Here is a 17,221-nt window from a genome sequence, read left to right as displayed (position 1 = left end):
GTTTAAAGCCCAACCAAATTAAAAGGTAAAGCCAATTAAAGCCCAACCAAATTTTAAAGACCAACCAAATTAAAGTCCAAATTAAATAAAACCATCATTCGTTGTTCCCCTTGGGTACTTGGTTTATGCCGGACATCAACATTTAACAAAACAAAGTTTCATTCTGCCATTGTCCACCCCACGCTGCTTCCACCTCATGCTGTTATGACCCCGTGCTGCCCTGCTCTGAACATCAGACCTCCACGTCGCAGCCGAGTAGGCGCCGGTCTGAGTTTTCTCAGTCCCTCTTCCACAGTTCGACTTCTACTGTTTAGTTTAAGCATTCTTCTACTTTTATCCAAATTTGTAATTGTTAATTTGTTTATATAAATTGTTAATTTAGATTTGTTTATAGGCAATTGAATCTGATTATGGTTTATTGAATATTTGGATAATGTAAATTGTAATTGGTTAGAGATTTAGGGTTTATATTTTGTTTCTTCTAAAATTAGGAAACTTGGAAGGTGACCCAACAAAATCTTATTAGCAATCTTTTTAAACGAAAATTCCAAGAAAATGATAATATTGGTCTAACACCAAGTTAAAAAAGATATATTATATGAAATGAGGTAAAAAAAATCGGTAAATGTATAAAATACGATAAAAAAAATTTCGTTTACATTGTATGAAATACGGTAAAAAAATATATTTTTTTAGCGTTACCCCTGAGATTTCTATCTAGGTCCGCCACTGCTCGTATGCTATTATAACTTAAATTTCTAATAACTCAAATAAATAATAAATAAACTATATCTCCAACTCTAACAATTACCTCTACAACAACATTATCTCTTATCTTTTTCTTTATTACCTATATAATAACTTTTAATAATTAACACTTCAACTTTATTTAATTCATCATTCTAGTCTTATAATCAAGATTAACACTTCATTTAAATGTTTTCCGTTGTAGTTTAAAGCCTATTAGACGCCTTAATATATATATATATATATATGTACGTGTGTGTGTGAGAGAGAGAGGGAGAGAGAGAAGGCGTTAGTTGTTAGTGGCGAAGGTTGCTTAGGTCCCGGGCGGCCCTTGGCCCCCCTGTTTTTTACACAATAATGTAAATTTACCCGTTTTTGTCAGAAATTTTTTATACGTAGTGCAAATTTAGCCATTTTCGACCAAAATTTTTTATACGTAGTGTAAAATTTAGCCTTTTTCGGCTGAGATTTTTTTACGTAGTGTAAAATTTTGCATTTTTTTGGTCGAAATTTTTTATTCGCAGTGTAAAATTTAGCCATTTTCGCCTGAAATTTTTTATGTGTAGCATAAATTTAGCCGTTTCGGCCGAAAACTTGAGCACGGCCCTCTTCGTTCGTGAAATTTTGTATATATTTTGAGTCTGGCCCCCCCGGTGTCTTATTCCAAATTTCGTCACTATCGGTCGTTGTAAAGCCAGGCAACCCCTTGGGCGCCCCTTGAACGACGCCCCTCGACGGTATGCTGGGCTTTCGACGCCCCCAAGGCAGCCCCTTCCGTGCCCCATAGGTACAGCATGACACCAGACACTCTTTTCTCTGTACCATTCATAAAAGTCTCATATAGTCAAATATTCCTATTAACAATTAGTTGGATATGTTCAAAATCATGGATCAAAATGTAACTTTAGTCAAACTTTGGGGATCAATATGGTTAAATACTTGAACATAGTCGGGAGCCTTTAAATTTTTGTGGGGCCAATATGTGTTGGTGCTGCCATGGAAATTTTTTTCTTTATTTTTCTGTTTTATTATTTTCTTGTTTATTAGCTGTGTGACAGTGGTGACTTTGTGTGCATAACTCCCGTTTTTATAACTGAACAATGATAATGAGTAGATATATAGAACTTCGTTTTTGGACAATAGAAATTGTATCGTTCAAATTTCTAATTAATATTAGAAGGGAAAATCATAAAAATATTAATTTTTAGATGTATTTATATATTTTTATTTCACGCAAGTTTAAACTCGATATCCATTAAATGCCGTGATTTATTTTATACAACACATCATCATAAATTTTTGAAATATACAAAATATAGATGATACGCTAAAATCAAATACTCAAAAGTCATCATTGTTTTTGTTTATCTCATCAAGCATCCATTGTGCCATTTGTTGTATATACTAGGTGATCTTCATTCGTTATCAATCGCCACCTTAGTGCCAGCTCAACAAATCTTACACCATTCATTCTCACAGCTTAAGATATGTTATACACTTATACCCCGTATTCTTCTTTCCAATTATTATTTTTTTTGGTGATGATTTAAATAATCAAAGAGAGAAAGTTGTGGAATGGCTAGTGACTCGCGTGCAATGGACTAGGCGCGGCTCCACGCTACTAGTCGAATGGAGATGGGAGGCGTGGCGTTCCCTTTGACCATTCTAGCGCCACATCAGACCACTAGTGACGATTTGATGATCAAACTGTATGGCGTTATATCTCTGTTCCTTCCGGAAGCATATGATTATATCTATTTTCTATCTTCATTGTTTTACAAAATAAATCACATCTATGAAAAAAAATAGTTGATACTAGTTGATTTGAAAAAATCAAATACTCAAGTGGATGCATAAAACAAGAAAAAGGAAATCAGTAAAAACTATAGTCTATCCAATATTATACTACTTCGGAAGAGAACACAAAGGTATACGAAAAATAATGTTATTTTTCATATATTTTATTGTTAAATAGATAAATACTAGGTTAGTTGTCCGTGTATCACACGGATGAAACATATATGATTGTTTATTTGAAGAAATGTAAAATTATAAATTTATGTGGACAGATGATTTTACGTAAATATTAAGCAAGAAAACATATTTAATTTACAAAGTTTTAGAGGTTTGAACGGACTGAAAAGATAATCACGCCTACAAATTTAAAATATAGTCAATTATTTATTTATAGTAACTTTAAAATGGTAATATTGCAATTATTACAAATTAATAAAACTTTAAGTTAATTATAATATAAATGACTTAATTAAATAATTGTTAAAATTGGTAAGAGTATCTGTGATATCTTATATGAATAGGCTAAAATGACGCCATGTATTCATATAGTGTTGCTTTAACAGTATAGTAAAATTTCTGAGGTATTTATAGACATGCAAATTAACTTGAAGTAGAGCAGAAGATATCCTAACATGGTGTTTTAAATGTTTTTTCTCTATGGTCATCAACCCCATTGATTAAACTAAGAAGTAGTTATTTGAAAAGTTATTTTGGTATATACCTTATTTTGGTATATACCTTAAGAATATACAGTAGTTTACATAAATAAAAGTCTTTTTTATATAACGCTTACCTAATAAGTCCATATTTGAAAAGTTATACAAAATTTTGTAAGATTTTTTTAAGTCCTTATTTATAGAGATACTTAATTTTGGCATGGACGTCTTTTCAAATAAGGAAAATGATTTATACATTGTTACGCCATTAAAACTATACCCTTAAATCATTTATGTTTTTGTCTTATATATATATATATATATATATATATATATATATATATATATATATATATATATATATATATGTAGGGTTAGGTTCAAATAAAAAGTTTGATTTTCCTAAAAAGGCTAGGAAGGAGGGTATTTTAGTCTAATACTTTAATATCAAAACTCGCTTACTTTAATCTCAAAATCCACTTAAATTAATTTCAAAAACCCACTTACATAAAACCCAATTACATCTTCACTCATCTCTTACAACCACCACCACTCCACTGCCCACCGCCATCACAACCGTCACCCACCGCCACCACCTCGCCAGAAAAGTCCGAAAAAACACAATAAAAAACACCATGAAAAATACACAACAGAAAAATACACTATGAAAAAAAAACACAATGATAAAAACACAATAAAAAACACAATGGAAAAAACACAATGAAAAATACTATTATATAACACAATCTTGTAAAACACAATTCGGTAAAACACAATTTGTAAAAAACCAACTAATTTTTTTTAATTTTTATATTACAATATGGTATTCATATAAAAGATAAAAAAAACACTCGTTATTATGGTGAATTTGTTTTTCAATAAAAACGTCTTAAAAAAAGTTATGGACGTTTTAAAATGATGAGGGAATTTGGCATGTGCCTTGCATATAGAGAGAGAAAGTTAACAAATGTGTTATTCATTTTATGCCCTTTACCTTGTGTTCATACTTGATTTCCCCATGAACTAATCTCAACCCTTCATATTCAAAATTAATGGACAAGATTACTTCTTATTCTTCCTACAAAAAGTATACTTCCTATTATAACCTAACCCATATATATATATATATATATATATATATGGAAAGAAATCAAGAGAAAACTCATATTTAGAGAGACAACTTAAAAATTCATAAGGAAATATTTTTAATTAAAAATAAAAAATATTTTTGTCATTATTCTTATATTTTGTTATCCTTCACTCGAAAAACATAAGAAAAATAAAAAATATAAAAAATAGACGTTGTAATGCACATACGTATTACCATGCGATACTATTGTATTACACATGTGTATTACTTTGTATTTTTTATGTTCAATAGTGTTTAATTGCATGTATTCAACATTTGTGTATTGTATATATGCAGTAGTGTTGTATTATATGCAAAAAAATAATAATATAAATAAAAGTCGATGTAGTGCACATGTGTATTAATGTTGTATTACACATACGTACTAATGTATATTCGATGTGCGTGTTAGTCTTATGTTGCATATATACAATATTGTGTATCAAATATGTGCAATAGTGTTGTTTTCCATGCAATACAACACTATTGCATATATGCAATGCACACTATTACACATGTGCACTACACCGACGAGTTTTTGTTTTCTTTTTTTTTTTGGAAAAATAACAACATATAAGAATAATGGGAAAAAAACTACAAATTATATTTTTTTTAAAGTTAAAAATAATTATTTAGGAGTTTTAAGTTTTCTATTTAAAAGGAGTTTTCATTTGATCCCATCGATATATATATATATATATATATATATATATATATATTGATAAACATTAGACAAGTGAATCAAAAACCAAGAATATAATATTGCATAAACCTTATAGGACTATTTGTATTAATAGTAAACAAGAATAGAATACAATGAAAACAAATAAACTATGCCTTATATATAGGCTACATGAAACTTAGAAAACAAGGCATACTTGAATTAAGAAACTTGAACAACTTCTAATTCTAATTTATTTAATAATATATAAAAGACAACTTTGGCACCAAGTTATTCAACTTGGTCTCTAAACTTTAGATCTTCACCAAACCACCTATTGATATCTTCCATACCACCCTTCTTCTTTTCGTATTAGTCATTCGGGTCATTCAAGCTAGAATCACAAGTTTTACACTCCCCCTCCATATTAACTCCCATTGTTTTTAACATCTTGGATTTTTCGTATTCGTCTGTATTTAACCCGATTCGGGAACTTATTCGGATCCTTGTTGTCACACCCCGTTGAGTGATTTGCGGAAGCGTAAAACGGAAATGTAGCAGATACAACTGGTATCAAATACATTGTTCATAAAGAAATATTACTAACTAATTTACAATATATTACATCGTTCTAACAGCTTTTACAAACTAGGTGATAAATTCAAAAGTATCTCTTCAACTACTTTACTTCTAACTCAAATGCTCACAGCATCGATCACAATCCGAACAAGTAACACGTAAGCAACCTACTCCACTTTTCTGATTACCTGAAAAGCATGTTAAAAACAGGTCAACTACGAATAGTTGGTGAGTTTCATAAGTTTTAACGCAATCAGTTTTGCGTATCACACAGTCATAATTTGTATGTGCGCGCGCATGTAAAAAATGTATTTACGTTTGTATATGTACATCTGTGTCTTTGTATACTCATATTTATGTTTATAAGTTTATGATAAAGTTTAAAATTACGATAAAATCGTGACTGTTCGTTCGCACTACGTGCCTTCATTTTTCACGTAAAATCAACCACTGTGGCCCTCTTTCGCCTGTAACGGTTCCACGTAAAATCAAACAATATGGCCTCTTTCCGCCCAAAATGGTTCCATGTAAACTCAAACATTACACAGTGTATACACAAATAATTAGTATTTTCTACACATAGTATTTCCTACGCCTAACCACATAGTATGTATATACATACACACACACACACAGTATTTATCACGTATCACCAATCATGGTGCCCCCCTTCTTCCACAATATGTATAATCACAATATTTTCTTGGCATTCATGTCATAATCAAGTTAGTCTGAATCAAGTTAGTATGGCATTCATGTCATACTCAACTTTAGTTTATTGCTATTGTGGCCCCTTTCTGCCCACAATAGCCCCATGATCATCACAGACCACGTTATTCCCATGGCCATTACAAACCACGTTGTTTCCCAAATTAGTTATGTTTAACATTTCATAACGTGTTTGTATAAACATGTTGTCACGTGTAATTTCATTATGTTTTATCATTCGTACTATCTCCACTTAATATATCAATTAATGATAACAATCACCTTTTATTAGCACGTAGTCAATCATTATGTTTGTAGGGACTTTTCATATATAAGTGTTCAGATAGTTTGTATCCTGAACCTTTTTCAGATAGATAGCGTGTATAAACATGCTTTTTACCCCAAAAGTTCGTAAAATAGTTTAAAGAGCGGGGTTATGAAACTCACGGTTTTTTAGGCACTCAGTGCGAGGTCAGCTCGGGGTTCGTTTCCCTTGCTATCACTTAGTCCCTATAATTAATATTATAATAATATGAATATTTTAATATTATTATAATCCTTATACTAGACTGGGCTGTATAGCTAATCTGGGCATAGCTGTTACACCCATAAAGTATCAGTAGGCTTAGATTGTGATGTTTTTTAATGCCTAATGTTTAAAACCGAACTTGGCTCAGTTTCTACGTTTCACCAGCTGGGCCAAGTTGTTCGTTTATTCGTTCAAAAAACAGTTCTGGGGATGTAAGCTTGAGTAAACGTGTTGGTCGATAAAATGATTAAGTTATAAAGAAAGATCACACATTGGGGGTCTGGATTCGCTACGAGGCTCGTTTCGTTTATTCAGTTTGATTCGGAGAAAAACGCGCATAATCTATCCAAATTGTCCGGATTTCTCACAGAAAGTTCTTTTTTACATAACTAATCTGAAAATATGCTTTTTGATCACTCTTGATGTTCTGATATCCTAACAGGTTCGTTAATAAAAAACCCGTTCGGTTTTTATAAAATTGAATTTGATTAACATTCAAATTAGCACAACGAATGATTCGCTTATCATTAATTTGTGAAAATTTAGGCACTTATCAATTAAAATATGTAGATTTTTATAAAATTATTTCTAGAATTATTTACTAATTTATTAATTTATAAAAATTCATTTTATACGCAATATTTAGCTCGAAAATTGCCCGTTTATACCAAACAATTTCCGAAAAATCCTCCAAAATTCTTGAGTGATCAAAATACTTTCCAAAACAACCTGTAGAAATTACAGAATCTAAGAAGCTTGCCAAACCCTCTTTTTGTTCCACAAATGACTACGAAAACCCGAATAAACGTGAATGCACAAAACACATTTAGGTTTTTCCAAATGACCCCAAAATTCATATGTGATCATAGTATACAAAATCTGAGTTCCCCATAAAATTTCATTATTTTTAAGTAATTTAACTATTTTTCTCAATTAAACGCCCCCATTTGGTAATAAATTCGCCAAATATTCTCGGATGGTCGGAAAATTTCCAAATTTGGACAGGGTCTCAATGATATGGTCCCTGATGTCTCTGAAAACTTTTATGACTTAAACATATGCACATCACAACCTTAACCTAAACAGCCCGTAATCGAGCATTTCAGCATTACCTTTGCGGTTTTCGCCTATTTTCGCTCTCTTAATCTAATTTCTGGGTTCTCGTGCTTCTATATAAGCTAAGTACAGGTCATATATCACAAACCAAGCATGTATCATCAATAGACCAGCCATGAAAGTTAGGGTTTCGGTTAGGGTTCTAAACCGAACTTTTGAACCGTAAAAACGTCGTTTAAAACCTCTAATCCATGATTATGGCCAAAAAAACTTATCAATTCAGATTCCTAACCATGTGTAGGATCAAAACATGTTTTTGGACAATTTTTAGGGGTTTTCCATGGTTATAAGTGATTTTTGGTAATCAAACTATGTTTATATGTTATTAAACATGTTTAAATAAGTGAAACAGTTGATCAAAATAATGAAATTACCAAGATCTTGGCTGGGTTTCTAATGGAGCAGCTGGAGCAGCTTCAAAGATAGTTGATTTGATCGTTTGGAACTTATTAGAATGTTGTATATTAGTTAAAATATAAAAAGGGGTATTAGTCCACTTTGGCGGGCTAAGCTTGTTGGGCCTCCTTTGGGCCAAGTTTTGGCCTATTAGTCTCGTTTTGCATGCCCGAACATGAAATCCCGAGTCCAAGTTTATTTCGGGTTCAGTTTTTGGCAAGAAAAATATATCGGGTACGACAAACAGCGTGAAAACGAGTCTTTTTTGGCCATTTTTGTGTAAATTTAGAAAAAAATACTATTCGTTTGTAAAAATCAAAAATATTTTCATGGATCGCTTAAAAAATTCCCAATAAGTGTTTTGTAAGTCTTTTTCGGCTTTACGGATGATACAATGCTTGCTTCGTAACTATCTTTCGCGTTTAAGTTCATAGCGGGTAGCTAAACGAGCATATTTTCGTTTAACTGGGTTGCTATTGTACTAAAGCCATAATATCAATATGTTGGCTTATATTAAATGTATATCACTTATAGATGGCCCCAGGGATGTTCGGGTCATAACCAGACCCGTTCGGTTATTCGTTTGTTAGTTATGCAATAAGCGGTTAATCGCTTATTCGATAAACAAATACCAAGGCATACTTGATTTTGTCATGAATGTCACATTCTCCCCCAGTTAAGAAATTTTTTCCCCGAAATTCAATATGCCAATTACGCCCCTTTAGGGGAAAAGTTTATAAATATTTGTTCCGGAATTCGTTCTTCTGTTTCCGAATGTATTTGTTTTCCCCGTTGTCTTATTCTACTAAACTTTAATCAATGAAATTTTGTTATGTCGTAATTGTTCAATTTTCCTGTCCAATATTTCCACAGGTTTCTTTACAAAGTTTAGTTGTATAAAAGCTTTCAACTGGTACTAAATCCGTTTTGTCAGTAAGGCACTTGTTTAGATTCGATATATAAAAGAGGTGGTTTTCACCAGCGCGTAGGTGGTCTAAGTTCCTATGACCGAGTCTTTCTGGCCCCTGTGAACATCTTTTCTTAATGTATTAAAAAGGGCCTCTCTAACCGGTGAAGGTGGGTGTCCACTAACGACCATTATATCATGAGTGAAACTCAATTCTAGAGATAGATTCAATCCATATACTACGGGATTAATTTTTGAGACAACTTTGTATGATTCTATGTATTTTAAAGTTAACTCATCGTTTTCATCAATTCAACTAACCCTTTCAAAAATCAACAACCTCCACGTATATCGGTTTAGTTCTTTTGTCAACCCCAAGCGGCTTTCAGTTTGTTTTTAATCTTGCGAGCTTTGTCCGCGTTCGGAAACCAAATCGGATTTTGTATTTTGAGTGTCGCCAATTTTTAGTTCAATAAGGTGGCGATTTATATTCTTGCTCATATAACACAAGGATAGCCACTTGTATAGTATTATGATAGCTGTTAGTTTACTAGGATTAAACTAGTATAAGATACCGGTCCCCATTTTCCTCTATTGTTTAAATAGTTTATTTGGTTCGATTATTTGTTACAGGACGGCAGACCGTGCTCAGATCTATTCGGGTTTTAAAGCTTCAAGCAGAACTCGCTAAAGATTAGAGGTGGAATGACTATCTCGACCTCAAATAGATGAAATAAACTCACTATGTCGAGATACAATTTCGTTAACATAAGACAAGTTAGTTGTGTAGTTGTTATAAATCGGGAGGAAGTATGCGGATTGTGTCAGTCAGTGAACTATCATCCAGATTGCATTGGTTTCTCCGGTTGTTTTAGGAACATGTGTTAAGAGGTCCATTGTGATTTGTTTCCAGTTCCATTGGGGTCTTTCAGGTTGTTGTAACATTCCCGAATTTGTTTGGTACTCAACCTTAACTTAGTGCAGGTTACATCTTTACAACACATGCGAAAATAAATTTTTTTATATTGGATCATCCATAAATTCTCCTTACTTCCTTACACCTTATCTGAACTGGGTTTTCCTCGTCCATGACCCGGTCACTGAGGTTATAAAGGTATGAAGTTCAAGTTTCGGTTCTTGCAATAAGGTACTTCGTCGGTTTTCACAGTTATAATTGTTTAACAACTCCATCCATTTCCATTACCTTGTATTCAATTTCTCTTGATTAATTATAGGTCATAGGCTTTTTATGGTTCAGTTTGCAAAATTCATTAACCCTACCAGTGAGCTAGTTAGCCCGAAATCCACACCCTTTTCATCGGATTCTTTGATTGCAACTTTTGTCAAATGCACTACACGCCCTTGATGTAATTATTTTAATACTTTAGGATGGAATACAAAAGGCGTTATGGTACCGGGTTTTTCTCTATGTACTAGATCACTTCTTTATCTGGAAGAAGTATTTTGATTGTTTTTTTTTTACATCTGACTTTTGTTTTGAATTAAAATATCTAGTTCACACTGCCAATTTCGTAACAGTTCCCCAATTTCACCGGAAGTAAATCAATAGAAAGTAGTTAGTTGCTTAGGTTGAGAGGGTAATTTTGAACAATATGGTTAACAATTATAGTCTTATCTTTAGCGGGTTCTATAGTATAAGGATCTATTAATTTACTAAATGCTACATATTTTTCCCATGGGTAAGAAGTTAGATGGAATAAGACTTCTACCGGTACTTATCACAACGAAAGAGAAGCATTTATGAATGTATTCTTCACCACATTTAGGTCTTGTCGTGTTCTATGAGATCCAATCACTGAATACGGCCTCTAGCCGAGTTGAATGTCGATGCTTGTTCTTGGTTTAACATGGGACAATTATTTTTGAAGCTTTTTATACTGCCATACTCATAGCACCTGTTGGTTTGTAGGTTATGAGCGACTTGGTTGTGGTTGGGGTAACTGTAAATGGTGAGGTTAAAATGGTCTATTTACAGTGTTCATAAGGGTTCCACAGCTCCAGGTATAATATCCAATCTTCCCATTTTTATGACATTCCTTTATTTGACATTCCCTTATAATAACTTCATTTTTCCACACCTCAATGAAGATTCATTGTATATTATTCGTTCAGAACTAATGTTAATTGCCGTATCGTTTGAGTCGTAGGACGCGCATGTTTAATTCTTCATACCTCTTATACCCCTGTTTCATGATTAGTTCGTTTTGTACTAGATGATTCCCTGGGGCATTCTTAACATACCATTTCTTACCAACTCAAAAGCTACCACACCGGCTTGTGTCACGGTATTCTCGAAAGTTAAGTGGCTAACTGAATTAACTAAAGTCCCCATTTCTGAGGTTACTAATCATGGCATCAGTCGGACCAGATCGTTAAATGACTTATGTATACTAATTGGTTCGCACCTTCCTTTTTCAATTTCCCGATTCCATGTTCTAATTTCTAGATTTTATTCCTTGGACGAGGATGTTTCAATATAAGGGTTTTAAGTTTTGCCCAAGTTATGTGGTTGGTTGCCTCTTATTCTCAAATTCGTATAATCGTTTTCTATCACATAAAGGTATGATTGAAAAATGTACAAGCGGCATACTCAACGATACAATTTGATGGGAAATTATTGGCATTGATTACGTACTCTACCGTTTCGTTCCGTATTACTAACTCATTTGACCCTTTAGTACCACTAAAATGTATAGGTTTGCACGACATAAATTGTTTACATAAATATTCACGTCTCGAAGGATCACGGTTGTTACGACCATTATTCATGTTTGGTAGGAGATTTTTGTTGCCAAGGGTATTTAGCGGGGGAAATTATTACTATTGGTAATAGCATTAGTGTTCAGTGGGGGAGTATTATTTGTGGCAATGTTAGTATTTGTTGGGAGAATAACATTTGTAACTATATTAGTATTGGGGGGCGAGTTAGTATTCGCGGCCGTATTGATGTTTGGCATGTGATTTGCATTCATTGCTGTAATAATACCAGCAGCGAATCGTGCAACTAACATTGGAATTAATGTCTGCAGTTGCCGAGCAATCATCTCAGCCACAACTACCTCAGATAATGTGTTGTTTTCTTCGGGCCATTCTATATCATTAACTAATCATACCGGAATTAATAATGGTTTGCTACTTAACTTATCACAAAAGGAATCGCATTAGCAAGTAATTAGGCATTTCAACAAGCACGTATGTATTACACATCTTTGTTCCCGAGTCTATATACTAAGAATAGTATATAGATTTAACCTAATAAAGGCCAATGTTTTTATATATATCGAAAGTTGTCACCTAGTGACAAGTAATTTTAACCTAATAAGGGTCAGTATTGTAACGGATAGCCCAAATTGTCCTCCATATCAGCATAGCATGCACTATTAGATGCTTGCATGGAGTATCGAAAAAATTCTATACACACAGTATCATACCATCCTTATCTATCCAAGGACACATTATAACAATTATGAGTGGTTCCCCATTTGTACGACAATTATTCCGATACGATTTCATCATTGGGCAATTGTTTTGTTCCGACATTTTCGTAATTGAGCATCTGACCATTATGAGTTTTAACAAATTGTTGTAAGTTAGAATGTATTCGTTTCTACTCTGTTTGACCTTTGGTTGTTATTAAATATAATTATCAAATATTCTTTTACCAGGTCATTCAGTGCCCGCAAGCATGCTGGGTTTACTAGAAGTGGTAATTTACTGGTTGGGGATAAGTATGTCCCATTACAGTCAGGCACGTCATCGATTCGTGAGCATGAAGTTCTCTCCTATAATAAACAATTGGAATAGCAAAATATAGGAGAGGTTGGAGGTTCTTGTACATAGATGGTTTCAAGAGTTTGCTAGTTAGGGAGGTTCATCGGAGTTAGTTGTACTTGTGACTTGTATAGGAAATTATTATTATTATTAATATTTCATTTTGAAATATCATTAGTATATTATATGTACTGGTAGTCACGATTGGTGATATTATAATTGAAAACTCAGTTTTGGTAATTATCATATTTATAATTTGATAAATCGGGCTCATCACTAGGTATTTTCCCTTGGTATTTTCAGTTTGCACCCTTTATGTTCTTAAGGTTGTTTATTCTTTGATTTAACTTTAAAAATAACCAATATTTAACCATTTAGAAAGTACAAGGATTAATATTGCCAAAAAACAAACTTCTCCTTCCTTTTAGGCCAGAGCGCCGCATGGTGGTGGTGGATAGGGCCGTTGCACGCCGCCGTGGCTCCTCTGCACAGTTTGTTTGATTGTTATACTTTCCTAGTTCGTTTTTGGAACAAAATTGTTTATTTTTTTGACTATATCGAGTGAATTAAGCCCATGAAAATTAATATAGACCAAGTACATGTCCATATTCATTACCTCTTGCTCAAGAATGAATTTTATTGCATATAATATTGATTTGGTCATTAAAAGCTTATTCGGTTTCTTAAACGAGTAAAATAGCCATATTTGGTTCTGTAAGTCCCCCCGGGGCGTCGCCGATCGATACGAGATCCGCACGATGTCTAGGAGTGCGGAATCCTCCTAGACTCGTTTATGGTGTAGAAGACGAAGAACACGATTACACTCATACAAACACACGAACAAACACACAAATGGGATAAACACATCTGCAGATCTTTTATAATAATCAAAACCACGTTACATACCGAACATAAACAGAAACACGGCCGACCCGAGGTGAGCTCTACCTCGGGCCGTCCCACACGACTCTCCCTCTCGGTTTCTCTCTAGACAATTGAACTACACGAAACACACTCTAACTTTTCTGGATACTCAAACCTAAACAAGACACGTATATATATATCGAAACAACTTCGCGGGCTTGGGCTTGGGCTAGTAGGCGAAGTTGTTCTAACTTCGCCTATGGCAGAAGTTGTTCTAACTTCGTACTTCGTTTCCGCTGATCAGAATTGCATAGCGACGGTCACAAAATGCACCAACAGACTCCCCTTTGACCGTTGCTCTCAATTCTAACAAACACAAAAGATCATCTGTTACAAAACATGCACCAACAGATAACTTCACCAACACGTGAAGTTGGGCTCCCTCCACAACTTCACCAAAAAAAAATTGTAGGTTCCCAGATGATCTTTTGTGTTTGTTAGAAAAAAAAATTGTAGGTTCCCAGCCGGATCTACACGGAATATCTCGTTCTACGTAGGTGCGGAATCCCTACGTAAGACGTTACGAGCGTAGAAGACGATACGAGCTAACACGATTGAACACACGTTACAATAAGCAAAGACACGTTGTATATTGCAACTGGAAACACGTGATATCAATCACTGATTACACAACCCGTTACACGTAAACTTAAAACTTCGTTACTAACTCAGCCGTAACCTAAGGCTATATAACCACGACAACTTCGCCTGGCTTGTTCAGGCGAAGTTGTCACTAACTTCGCTTACTCAACAAGTTCGCCTGTAGCAGCGAACTTGTGAGCTAACTTCGCTACATACAAAACACAAATCCAAACGACTCGATTACAGATACTATATACTGAACTACTGACATCATGTACCAACAGACTCCCCCTTGGCAGTAGCTTCAATCTTTATCTTCAAACACGTGTCTTGTAATCTTCAACAATCTTGTATCTTCATCTTTAAGCATGAACTCCTTCACGTACACAAACTGATACAATTCTTTGATATTTCTTCGCTTCGTCTTTCCAAGCAGGAATATAAAATATCTTCTTCTCATTCAGCACCTGCAGATCAGCTTGAGACAAGTTCACTAGATGCATCGGATCATAGACTCTCAGCAGCTCTTGTTCATCTTCGTCTTCCATTACTGCTTCAGCTGTTTCACAATCTACATACCACCACTTCAGCTCTTTCAGCACATCCTTGGGCGTTTGTTTCATCGGCACTTCTTTTAGACACCGGATCGGCTTATACTTTATAATCATCCAAGGCTTGCCATCTGCTCTCATCCTTCTATCTTTGTCTTCAATGAGTTTTCCCTTTTGTGGTTTCAGCAGCTCGAACTTCTTCTCTTTTATACTTTCCTTCCAAACAATCTTCCCAATGACTCTAGCCATGTTATCATCACTTCTGTTTATTAACTCCAATCTGGCTAAGTCTTTCACTTCACATTCTGGCAATGTATTCAATGATCTCAACAGCCTCTTGAAGTACTGAACACCATCATATCTTTTAATCACAAAGAGCCTCAACTGCTCATCATATATCCAGCATATAATCCCCTTTCTCGATTAAGCATAACCTCTAATGTTGTAACTCTTCTTAAACATAGTAGGGACCGCTGGTTTCTTCGTTTTTACGAACCACTGAGCATAGCCTTCTTTCCATCTAGGCTGCTCTTCCCATTCAGTCTCATCATTTCCAATCTCTTGACTCATATCTGCCTTATCGACTTCCGGAATCTCATGCTCCACATTCTCTTCTACAATCTCTCCCTCTTCAATATCATTATTAATCACAATCTCTGCACCAATCTTCTCTATCTCATCAACTGGTAATATATCATCATCACCTATATAAACTCATCATCCATCTCCTCAACATCCACTACAACCACATCATCACCACCAGCTGCACTTGTTGACTCCCCCTGAGTTGTGGAAGTCCCAAGAGCTTTTTCAGTTCTTGGCAACTCTCCACTTGCACCTTTCGATGCATTGGGATCATCGTCTTGATCATTTCTCTTCTTAGTCCTCAGCTCATCGCCCTTACAGCTCGTCTCTCCCTGAGATGCCAAGAACTCCTTCAAAGCATCAATGATTTTGCCATGTTCAACCAGCAGGGACGACTGTATCTGATTCTCTGCAACGAGGCGTTGAATAGCATGGGTCTGGATAAGATTCACCCTTGATTGTTCTGCCACGACCCGTTCAAGTGCTGCTATTCGTTCAGAGTCTGATAAGGTTGCATCGAAATCAAACCTCAGATGTGATATATCTTGAGTGTACTGAGGAGGGATTTCCAATGTAACCGGAACCTCAGAAGTAGGCGTAAACGTTACCGCAGGTGGTATCGTCACCGATAACCCTGCAGTGGCTACAACCGTCGACTCAATAAATCGTGCCACGACCTCCGTTGGAGTAAGAGTTGGAGGTGGCAACGATACAATCTCAGGAGCCGAAAGTTGGAATGTAGTGGGTGGGAGGCCAAATGCAGATGAGGTAGCCACCGCGGGAACATCCGTGGCGCTTGGCCTTGTAACAGGTAATGAAGAAGGAACCATGGTCATACCGGACAGTGCTGGTGGAGTGAAACGTACCACCCTTGAGCTCTCACCAGCTCCCGAACCTGCACCTGCCCGTTCCCTTCTTGATCTCCGGATCAACTGTTGTACTTCTTCCTCATAATCTGACTCGCTGTCATCATCGGTTCTCTTTCTTTTCCCATGAGTTCGTTCTTGTGTTACAAAAATCCGTCTCGCTTCGGCCAACTCATCTTCAGAATCAGAGTCAGCCACCGTTGTAGCTGCCCTAGTCACATTCACACTCGTAAACCTTTCAAATGATACTTGCACATTTTCTTCAGGATCAACCCGATCCATATCAAAGAAGCCTTGACCACCAAATGCAGCATCAAGGTCTACGTTCTCCTCCGGTGACACAACAGGAGCAGCAGGTATAGCTTGAGGTGCTCCAGCCTGTTGTGGTGCCGGGTCCTGAAACTCGTCCCCACGAGCTGGCACATACTCTGGGTTGATCAAGTACCCAAATAGTGGAATATGTCGAGGACGGAGCTCAGGTTTGCTCCTCGCACTAGAAGATCTGCATTGGGCGAAGATCCTCTTGCTCACACTTTCCACGTATCTGATTGGGCGACGCTCAGGTAGCGTTGGAGCAACATGATTCAAGATCATTTGGAGGAATCTTGGAAATCATCAACTCCGCTCGCATCCGGGTCTAATGTTATGTACATGTTATGACCCGGGAAAAACTGTCGTTGGTTGTCACCACCATCA

This window comes from Bidens hawaiensis, unplaced genomic scaffold (genome assembly GCF_021521415.1).
Source record: "Bidens hawaiensis isolate Kalapana, Puna unplaced genomic scaffold, B.hawaiensis_p1.1 tig00001143_1, whole genome shotgun sequence".
Classification (NCBI taxonomy): domain Eukaryota; kingdom Viridiplantae; phylum Streptophyta; class Magnoliopsida; order Asterales; family Asteraceae; genus Bidens; species Bidens hawaiensis.
Note: the sequence above shows the minus strand (reverse complement) of the source record.